The sequence below is a fragment of the Arachis stenosperma genome, chromosome 10 (assembly GCF_014773155.1).
Source record: "Arachis stenosperma cultivar V10309 chromosome 10, arast.V10309.gnm1.PFL2, whole genome shotgun sequence".
Taxonomy (NCBI): domain Eukaryota; kingdom Viridiplantae; phylum Streptophyta; class Magnoliopsida; order Fabales; family Fabaceae; genus Arachis; species Arachis stenosperma.
The window spans coordinates 29,318,974-29,326,387 of record NC_080386.1 but is presented as its reverse complement, the minus strand read 5'-3'; the positions used below and the strand labels follow the sequence as shown (position 1 = coordinate 29,326,387).

General features: G+C 37.0%; 1 non-coding gene across 1 annotated transcript; it reads right to left on the bottom strand.

The window, feature by feature from the left end:
- Positions 1-6,808: 6,808 nt before the first annotated feature.
- LOC130958684 (small nucleolar RNA R71) lies at positions 6,809-6,916 on the bottom strand. Its single transcript, XR_009077793.1, has one exon. It is a non-coding gene; the product is annotated as a small nucleolar RNA R71 (small nucleolar RNA).
- Between the last annotated feature and the right edge of the window lie 498 nt (positions 6,917-7,414).

The window sequence follows — 7,414 nt, the reverse complement described above, 5'->3', positions numbered from 1 at the left end:
TTTATAAGCAAAAGTTAAAATTTAGGGGGGGCCACCGCCCCCTTTTTATATGAGTAGCTCCGCCCCTGCTTGCTGGTTAGTTGTGCGAAGCTGTGAGAAATAGTCCATTAATATTGGCATACACAATTTCGTGTACCAAGTTTTTGGCACCGTTGCCGGGGAATTGTTTGAGTTTGAACAACTGACGGTGAATCTTGTTGCTTAGATTAGGAAAAATTAGTCCTTTTGGTTTAGAGTCACTAGAATTGCATCTTTTATTATCCCTTTTAAAAATTTTTCAAAAATATTATTTTTCTTTATTAATTTTTAGTTTTTCTTTGAAGTTTAGTGTCACGTTTTAAGTTTGGTGTCAATTGCATGTTTTTCTTTGTCTTTCAATTTTCGAATTGCATGTTCTTTGTTTTTCCTTGATCTTCAAATTGTTCTTGTCAATTTTTCTTATTTGATCTTTGGTTTTTCTTGTTCTGTGTGTTTTCGTGTTTTCCTTGTACTTTTTCAAAATATTAGTTTTCAAAAATATATTTTTTATATACAATATTAAAACACGTTACATTTATAGCTCAGTTGGCTAGAGCGTTGGCTTATATTCTTAGCAATTGGGTATCTTCCTTTTAAAACTTTTTTCAAAAATAATTTTTTTGATTAAATATTGTGCCAAACTTTAAGTTTGGTGTTTTCTTGTTAATCTTTCTTTAATTTTCAAAAATTTTATTGTGGTTTTCTAAAAATTTTAAGTTTGATGTTCTTTCTTTTGTTCTTGTTATTCTTGTGAGTCTTCAAAGTGTTCTTGAGTTTTCTTTGTGTTTTGATCTTAAAATCTTTAAGTTTGGTGTTCCTTAGTGTTTTCCCTCCAAAATTTTCGAAACCAAGGAGCATTAGATCTAAAAATTTTAAGTCTTGGGTCTTTTGTGTGTTTTTCTCTTTCATTATAAAATTCAAAATTTAAAAAAATATATATTTTTCTAACTATTTTTTAAGCAATTATTCCAATTTTTTTTTAAAAAAATTCGGATTTCATTTTTAAATTTTAAAATTATAGCTTTTTCAAAAATATTCTAACCACTTTCTCTCTCCTCACTTTTTTGAATTTCTTCACAAAATATTTTCAAATTCTTTTTGTTTTTGTTTTTATTTTATTTTATTATTTCGAAACCTCCTCTATAATAATAAAATAAATAAAATAAATTCACATCATCTCCCTTTCTCCATTATGAACTTAAGTGGAAATGAATAGTCCAAAAGGACTCTGGAGTCATATGCTAACCCTATTACTGCTTCATATGAGAGTAGTATCTGTATACCCTCCATTGGACTTAGTAGTTTTGAGTTGAATTCTCAGCTCATTATCATGATGCAGCAAAATTGTCAGTATTCCGGTCTTCCAAAGGAAGAACCTACAGAGTTTCTGTCACAGTTTTTACAAATTGCTGACACAGTACATGATAAGGAGGTAGATCAGGATGTCTACAGATTGTTACTGTTTCCATTTGCTGTAAAAGACCAAGCTAAGAGGTGGCTAAATAACCAACCTAAGGATAGCATAAAGACATGGAAACAGCTGTAAAAAAAATTCCTGAATCATTATTTTCCTCCAAAACGGATGACACAGCTAAGGATGAGCATCCAAGGCTTCAAACAAGGAGATAATGAATCCCTTTATGATGTCTGGGAGAGATATAGAGAGATGCTAAGAAAATGCCCCTGTGAAATATTTTCAGAGTGGGTGTAGTTAGACATCTTCTATTATGGACTTACAGAGAAAGCTCAGATTTCTCTAGACTACTCATCTGGTGGATCTATACACATGAGAAAGACAATTGAAGAAGCTCAAGAGCTCATTGATACAGTTGCCAGAAATCAGCATCTGTACCTGAGCAGTGAACCTTCCATCAACGAAGAGGCTAAAACAATAACTGCTGAACTCAGTCCTACAGAACAAGTTACTGAATTCAATCAGCAACTGGATTTTCTAACAAAACAGCTAGCCAGATTCAAGGAGATACTACAAGAAACAAGAATGGCTAATATGAATATGAAAATACAGTTGAAGCAAACAGAACAGCAGTTATCAAAACAAATAACAGAAGAATGCCAAACAGTTCAATTAAGAAGTGGGAAAACATTAAATACCTCACTTCAAGGCAGCAGGAAGCCAAGAAATGAACAGACTACTACCCAAACTCCCTCTGAGGACAGTCAGAGCCCAGAGAGGAAAAATTCTAGCGCTCAAACGCCAGAAAATGGGTGGGAAGCTGGCGTTGAACGCCAACCCATGCTCAGTCCTGGCGTTCAACGCTAGAAACAAGCAAGGAATTGGCATTGAACGCCCAAAGGAAGCAAAGTTCTGGCGTTCAGACGCCAGAAACAGGTAAGGAGTTGGCGTCTAACGCCACTCCAGCTTCCACCCCTGTCATTCAAACGCCAGTGGGAGATCAGACACATACAAGTGCTGATAGCAACCCCTCTAAAAAGGCTTCTCAACCCACATCTGTAGGTAATAAACCTACAACAACTAAGGTTGAGGAATACAAAGCCAAAATGCCTTATCCTCAGAAACTCCGCCAAGCAAAACAGGATAAGCAATTTGCCCGCTTTACAGACTATCTCAGGACTCTTGAAATAAAGATTCCATTTGTAGAGGCACTTGAGCAAATACCTTCTTATGCTAAGTTCATGAAAGAGATCTTAAGTCATAAGAAGGATTGGAGGGAAACTGAAAAAGTTTACCTCACTGAAGAATGCAGTGCAGTCATTCTAAAAAGCTTACCTGAGAAGCTTAAAGATCCCAGAAGCTTTATGATACCATGCACATTAGAAGGTACTTGTACCAAGCAAACTCTATGTGATATTGGAACAAGTATCAACCTAATACCTGCATCTACTATCAAAAAGCTTGGGTTTACTGATGAAGTCAAACCAACCCGGATATGTCTCCAACTTTCTGATGGTTCCATTAAACACCTATCAGGCGTGATTGAAGACATGATTGTCAAGGTTGGACCATTTGCCTTTTCCACTGACTTTGTGGTGCTGGAAATGGAAGAGCACAAGAGTGCAACTCTCATTCTAGGAAGACCTTTCCTAGCAACTGGCCGAACCCTTATTGACGTCCAAAAAGGGGAAGTAACCCTGAGAGTTAATGAGGATGAGTTTAAGATGAATGTTGTCAAAGCTATGTGAGGAGCGGATAATTTATACGCTTTTTGGCATTATTTTTAGTATGTTTTTGGTAGTTTGAGTTGAGTTTTTAGTATATTTTTATTAGTTTTTAGTTAAAATTCACTTTTCTGGACTTTACTATGAGTTTGTGTGTTATTCTGTGATTTCAGGTATTTTCTGGCTGAAATTGAGGGATCTAAGCAAAAATCTGATTCAGAGACTGAAAAGGACTGCAGATGCTGTTGGATTCTGACCTCCCTGCACTCGAAGTGGATTTTCTGGAGCTACAGAAGCCCAATTGGTGCGCTCTCAACGGCGTTGGAAAGTAGACATCCTGGGCTTTCCAGAAATATATGATAGTTCATACTTTGCCCAAGATTTGATGGCCCAAACCGGCGTTCAAAGTCACCCTCAGAAATTCCAGCGTTAAACGCCGGAACTGGCACCAAAATGGGAGTTAAACGCCCAAACTGGCATAAAAGCTGGCGTTTAACTCCAAGAAGAGTCTCTACACGAAAATGCTTCATTGCTCAGCCCAAGCACACACCAAGTGGGCCCGGAAGTGGATTTTTATGTCATTTACTCATCTCTGTACACCCTAGGCTACTAGTTTTCTATAAGTAGGACCTTTTTACTATTGTATTTTCATCTTAGGACATCTAGTTCTTAGATCAGATCTTGGTTCTTCTGGTTCCCTCTCTGGGGCCGAAACCAATGATCACTCTTGTTCTTATGTATTTTCAACGGTGGAGTTTCTACACACCATAGATTAAGGTGTGGAGCTCTGCTGTACCTCGAGTATTAATGCAATTACTATTGTTCTTCTATTCAATTCCGCTTGTTCTTTGTCCAAGATATCACTTGTTCTTCAACTTGATGAATGTGATGATCCGTGACACTCATCATCATTCTCACTCATGAACAAAGTGACTGACAACCACTCTTGTTCTACAAGCATACGAGGCTCTAGTGAATATCTCTTGGATTCTTTAACCGGAATCTTCGTGGTATAGGCGAGAACTGATGGCGGCATTCAAGAGAATCCGGAAGGTCTAACCTTGTCTGTGGTATTCTGAGTAGGATTCAATGATTGAATGACTGTGACGTGCTTCAAACTCCTAGCGGGCGGGGCATTAGTGACAGACGCAAAAGAATCGCTGGATTCTATTCCGGCCTGACCGAGAACCGACAGCTGATTAGCCATATGCTGTGACAGAGCATAGGAACATTTTCACTGAGAGGATGGGAGGTAGCCACTGACAACGGTGAAACCCTTGCATAAGCTTGCCATGGAAAGGAGTAAGAAGGATTGGATGAAGACAGTAGGAAAGCAGAGAGACGGAAGGGAAGGCATCTTCATACACTTATCTGAAGCTCTCACCAATGATATACATAAGTATCTCTATCTTTATCTTTATGCTTTATTCATCATCTATACCCATTTGAGTTTGCCTAACTGAGATTTACAAGGTGACCATAGCTTGCTTCATACCAACAATCTCCGTGGGATCGACCCTTACTCACGTAAGGTATTACTTGGACGACCCAGTGCACTTGCTGGTTAGTTGTGCAAAGTTGTGTAGTGAATCACAATTTCGCGCACCAAGTTTTTGGCGCCGTTGCCGGGGATTGTTTGTGTATGGACAACTGACGGTTCATCTTGTTGCTTAGATTAGGTATTATTTTTCTTCAGAGTTCTTAAGAATGAATTCTAGTGTTTCAAGGTGATGTTCTTATCATCACCAAAGCTGATTGATCATCATCAATTTAGCTCTTGAATGCAATGTCCTGCTGAAGCTTAGCTAGCTATGTCTAATTCCTTTAGACTAAAGCTTTAGACTAATATTGCATGATTCCTGGAATTCTCATTAAGAATTTTGATACCTTTATTTTCTTCTTCCACTTAATTTTTCGAAAAATCGAAAAAAAAATTACAAAATCATAAAAACAAAAAATATTTCTTGTTTAAGTCTAGTGTCTTCATTTATCTTCAAGTTGTTCTTGATGATTTCCTTGTTTTGATCTTTGAATTCTATTGACTTGAGTGTTTTGTGTTTCTCATATGCATTCTCATGTTGTTAGTGTCAGTAGTATACAAACTGCTAAGTTTGGTGTCTTGCATGCATTGTTATTTGATTTTAGTTGCATTTTGATTATTCCTCATTATTAAAAATCCAAAAATATTTTTAATTTGTGTCTTTTCAAGTCAATAATAAAGAGAATTAAAGATTCAGAACATACTCCAGAGGAATTATACAGAAAAAGCTGGGCATTCAAAAATGCCCAGTGAAGAAGACAGACTGGCGTTTAAACGCCAGCCAGGGTACCTGGCTGGGCGTTTAACGCCCAAAAGGGTAGAGTTTTGGGCGTTAAACGCCAGAATGTGCACCATTCTGGGCGTTTAACGCCAGGATGGCACAAGGGGGAGGATTTTGTTTTCAAAATCAATTTTTTTCAAGTTTTCAAAGTTTTCAAAATCAAATCTTTTTCAAATCAAATCTTTTCAATCAAATGTTTTCAAAATCAATTTCTTTCCTTTTTCAAAGATACTTACTAACAATTAATGATTTGATTGAACATTTTAAGTATGTTGCCTTTTCTGTTGAGAAAGGTTTAATGTTTGAATCATATCTTTTCTTGTTAGGCAAGTCATTAATTTTTAAAATCAAATCTTTTTAAAATTGTTTTCAAAATCATATCTTTTCAATCATATCTTTTTTAAAACCATAACTTTTCAATCATATCTCTTTAATCACATCTTTTTCAAAATAGTTTTCAAATCATATCTTGTTGATTTCTAATTTCAAAAATCTTTTTCAAAAATTACTTGATTTCTTTCTCACTCTTGATTTTCGAAAATTAATTAGTGTTTTTCAAAATATTTTTAAAATCTTTCACTCAATTTTCGAAAATTACTTCCCTTCTTCTCACATCCTTCTATTTATGAACTAACTCTATTCCTTAATGCAAAATTCGAACTCCATCTTCTTTGATAAGTTCGAATTTTCTACTTCTGTCTTCTACTTTTCTTTTCCTCTGACACCTCAAGGAATCTCTATACTGTGACATAGAGGATTCCACATTTTCTTGTTCTCTTCTCTTTCATATGAGCAGGAACAAAGACAAAGGCATTCTTGTTGAAGCTGACCCTGAACCTGAAAGAACCTTGAAGCGAAAGCTAAGAGAAGCTAAGGCACAACTCTCTGTAGAGGACCTAACTGAATTCTTCAAAAGAGAAGAAGATATGGCAGCCGAAAACAACAACAATGCCAACAATGCAAGGAAGGTGCTGGGTGACTTTACTGCACCTACTCCCGACTTCTATGGGAGAAGCATCTCTATCCCTGCCATTGGAGCAAACAACTTTGAGCTTAAGCCTCAGTTAGTTTTTCTAATGCAACAGAATTGCAAGTTCCATGGACTTCCATTGGAAGATCCTCATCAGTTCTTAGCTGAATTCTTGCAAATCTGTGACACTGTCAAGACTAATGGGGTTGACCCTGAGGTCTACAGACTGATGCTATTCCCTTTTGCTGTAAGAGACAGAGCTAGAATATGGTTGGACTCTCAACCTAAGGAAAGCCTGGACTCTTGGGAAAAGCTAGTCAATGCCTTCTTGGCAAAGTTCTTTCCACCTCAAAAATTGAGTAAGCTTAGAGTAGAAGTCCAAACCTTCAGACAGAAGGATGGAGAATCCCTCTATGAAGCTTGGGAAAGATACAAACAATTGATCAGAAAATGTCCATCAGACATGCTTTCTGAATGGAGCATCATAGGTATTTTCTATGATGGTCTCTCTGAACTATCCAAGATGTCTTTGGATAGCTCTGCTGGAGGATCTCTTCATCTGAAGAAGACGCCTACAGAGGCTCAAGAACTCATTGAAATGGTTGCAAATAACCAATTCATGTACACCTCTGAAAGGAATCCTGTGAACAATGGGACCAATCAGAAGAAAGGAGTTCTTGAGATTGATACTCTGAATGCCATACTGGCTCAGAACAAGATACTGACTTAGCAAGTCAATTTGATTTCTCAAAGTCTGTCTGGAATGCAAAATGCACCAGGCCGTACTAAGGATCCTTCATCCGAAGAAGAAGCTTATGATCCTGAGAACCCTTCAATGGAAGAGGTGAATTACCTAGGAGAACCCTATGGAAACACCTATAATTCTTCATGGAGAAATCACCCAAATTTCTCATGGAAGAATCAAGAGAGACCTCAACAAGGTTTCAATAACAATAATGGTGGAAGA